The 3,810-nt window shown below is 38.3% G+C and overlaps 1 protein-coding gene across 1 annotated transcript in view; it reads left to right on the forward strand.

Annotated features, from left to right (window-relative positions):
* NPNT (nephronectin) overlaps window positions 1–3,810 on the forward strand; it is a 75,707-nt gene that overhangs the window by 52,326 nt on the left and 19,571 nt on the right. The gene's annotated exons all lie outside the window — the stretch shown is intronic.

Here is a 3,810-nt window from a genome sequence, read left to right on the forward strand (position 1 = left end):
CAGACAGATCCTCAGAAACCCAGAGGAGATGTGTTCAGTAAGTCATATACGTGTTAGCACGTGTTTAATAGGTGATGTTTCAACCACAGGCTAGGCCCTGAATATGAATCAAACTCACAAAAAGAATTAGCTGTATAAAGGCTTATATACATAGCCCTATTGGCAGATATTATAAAGAGCTGTACGAAGTCAGTGATTGGGCAAGTAGGAAAGAAAATTGTAGAAATGGAAGGAATGCACACGTATCACAAAGTAATATGATAGATCACAGCTCGAATCCAGCATAGGAATTCTCCTAATACAGTTGGATTTACTTGAAAACTCTCAGAGAAGGGAACTTACTATAGGCGATGCCATTTCACTGTTAACCTGTTTGCTCATTCAGCCAGGGAACATTTTATGGTGCTTTTAGAGCAGTAATTTTCAAGTGGTGTGCGAGAGGATTTTAGGTGTCCTGCGAAAATTTTTAGAGATCATGAATTGTATTATTTTCAAAACAAGTTCAAAGTATAGTAAGTATATTCTTTTGATCAACATTATTTAAGTGTGCCACGGAAGTTTTAACTATAGGTTCAAGGCTGCTGTGAGATAAAAAAAGGTTGAAAAACACTGACTTAGAGCATCAGGTAGGCCTCATATTAGCCATTAGGTTTACAGAGATAGAACAGAAAAGGTCACACAATCTGTGGGAAAGACGGGCCCAGGAGGTAACTGTGGTACTATGTTAGTAAAAGAGGTTCATGTAGGACATCATGAGAGTAAAGAGAAGGGGTACCTAGTCAACATTTGGGTAGGGGACTATTCGGGGTGAGCTTCCTGAGTGAAATGGGGCAAAGGCGGTGAGGAGACGGAGGCATCAGAGTTAACAGCAGCAGCACCACACAGCACAGAAGTCGGAGACAGCGTGGCCTCTGCTGCAAACTGGAGGCCCGGTGAGGAGAGGTGAGGGATGCAGGGCAGCCACCCCCTGCCGTGGCTGGAAGCTGCTGAGCAGATCCAGACTGGGCTAGATTAGGTTAAAGACGCCCAGATTTTCAGCAGATGACCGCTAAAGCATGAAGGGTGGTACCACCGATGGAGATAGGGATATTGGAAGGGAAGCAAGGTTCAGAGAAGGAAAAGGTCGCCTTCTGAGCAGACCAGACCTTGCATGTTTACACTTTGCATCTGTTCCTTGTGTTCATTTGTTCCCTTTCCCTTTGCTTACTCTCAGCTGCCCTTGGCGCTCACTCTTCCCTCTCCCATTTTTCCTTTTCTCATTCCCCCATGTTAAAACTAATACTGACATGGGTAAATGTTTTTAATTTTTCTTTCTTTTTTCTTTTCTTTTTATTGTTGGGATTTATCGAGGATGCAAAGAATCAGGTTACATTGATTGCATTTCTTAGGTAAAGTCCCTCTCATAAGTGCATCGTTTGTAATTTTTGAAGGAGAAAATTAAAGCTGATTTTTGTTCGTATGTGACTTTCAGATTCTTTCCTCTGAGGGCACTGAATACTTTTTGATGTAGTTATGTATGTTCTGGGTAACAAAATATAATTTTTAGGGGAATTAGATGGTATCTCTCAAAATATTCAGTTCATTTGTATATAATGTTTATTTTTTGAAATTCATTTTTTAAAATTTTCTCTTCCTTCTCCATCTTCGCTGTCTTTCTTTTCTATTTTTTCATCTCAATGTGATCAGACAATGGAATTGTTATCCGTGGGTACTTAAACAAATATGGCATTTGCATTATTCTGCTGCCTTAAGAGTCTTGAAAATATGGCTATTTGATGTAAAAAGACATTTTAACATAGATCACATCTTTAACAGTTTGTCTTTATTCCCATTATTCTTCTCCACACCAACATACATATGAATTAAAAATAGCATGGAAGTTCACCAATAAAATGCAGGATCAAAATAATTGAGGAAATATGGAGTTTCAGTGATGCTTGAGAGCATTCAGAGTGTGAACTTAAAGACATGCCCTGGGAAGGGATTGCCTTCATCCTGTGCCAGGGGCATCGCATGCCACAGATAGCACTGCTGCCTTTACACACTCCTGCCAAAAATTAGAGTCCACTCTCATTTCATCTTCAGCAATAGCTGCTGGTTAAGTTTAGCACGTGCGTGGATGTTCTAAACGCTTCTTAACTTGCTGTCTTGGGGTTATGGCACGTATTGTAAATAAGGGAAGGGTTTTCAGTTCTTAATTCAGGACAAGTGACTAATGTCTGTTCACTGTGAAAGCAGAAAGGAACCTTAGCACTATTTCAGTTCAACACCATTTCTACACTGAGTGTTTTCTTCACTCCCGGCCTGGCAACTTCTTAAGCCATCCTTTTCTTCTCCGTAGATCAGACAATGGAATTTACCTCCCGTCATTTTCAGGTGATGTTAATGATGGCTACAGTTTGCCTTTCTCCTTCAAATAGCCTGCAACTTAAATTGTGTTTTGGTTTACTCAGGGGTTCTCAGCCTTCCTAATGCCGCAATGTGTTTTTATTGTTAAAGAAGGGTTGCAACCCACAGGTTGAGAACTGCTGGTTACATTGAAGATAGTTTAAATTTATTTTTAGGTGACAAATAACTGTATATGTTTATGGGGTGTGAAGTTTTTTTTTAATGGAATAGATTGTGAATCAATTTTTCTTTATATTGTATGTGCCTGTATTGTCCCCCCTGAAAAAAGACTGGAAAGATACTCTAAAAGAAATTTAAGAAGATAAACATTAAAATAAGAATGCATCTACAGCCCAGACTTCTCTCCTAACTCTAAAGACTCATATATCAACTGTTTAACCTCCAGTTGGATGAAAATTGATTATCTCAACCTCAAAATGTCCAGAATTGTTCCTCCTCTTTACCCGCAGCCTTTTTCCACCCTAGGTGATATATCGTACCTCCCTCACCTGTTGCTAAGGATGACTCACCTATAGAATCATCCTAAATTACTTTTCCCATTATTAATCTATAAGAAAATCTTCCTAACCTTCTCATCAAATTATATCTCAAGTGTAATAATTTTTCACCATCTCCAGTGCTACCATCATGGCCCAAGTTATCTCTCCTCTAAAGTTACAGATCTAAAATCCTTTATTCAGATGACTTGTGGAATACAGCAAATTTTTAAATTTTAGAAAAACAAGAAGGTGCACCTTGTGTGTATTTCACACTGAAGCAGTGAAATGTATCCATATTTCACATTTCACAGCGTTTCTGCAATGAAACGTGTCAACATTAATGGAAAAGGGAAATTATGCCAATTATCAATTCAGAAATAATGTCTTACTGTGGATAGTTCCTAGCTCCTAAAATTAGTTCAAATAATTTTACTTTATGCTTTTATTTAAAAGTTTGCCTGTGTGACGGTGCACAAATTTTTTAATGCGTGAAGATTTAAGAAACAACCCCTTAATGTTCCCTGTAGGTATAAACAAAGAACCATTGAAACTGGATTGCCACTTACTACAGCCACAAAAGAAAGGGGGACAAATCAGCAAAAGAAGCTCATAAACTTCAAGTAATCACTGGGATATAATATTAATAGTTATAAATAGCCTTTTGGTATTCTAATTTGGGGCCTGAGAACTTTTATCTAAACTGACATTAATTAATTATCCAAGTGTGACATTCTTGTGAGGTCACTTTTAAATCATCTCGGTTACGCCCAGCATCTCTGCTAGACTTAGTCCACCACTGATGAAACATTCTTCCTTATATTTAATCTAAATTCATGAAACTACAGTTTATGCCTTTTAAATATTGTCACATATTCAGGGGGCAATGGACACAGTTGGCCATTGTCCCCAGGTCCCAATCTGT

The sequence above is a fragment of the Otolemur garnettii genome, unplaced genomic scaffold (assembly GCF_000181295.1).
Source record: "Otolemur garnettii isolate 467f Iridium unplaced genomic scaffold, OtoGar3 scaffold00103, whole genome shotgun sequence".
Lineage (NCBI taxonomy): Eukaryota > Metazoa > Chordata > Mammalia > Primates > Galagidae > Otolemur > Otolemur garnettii.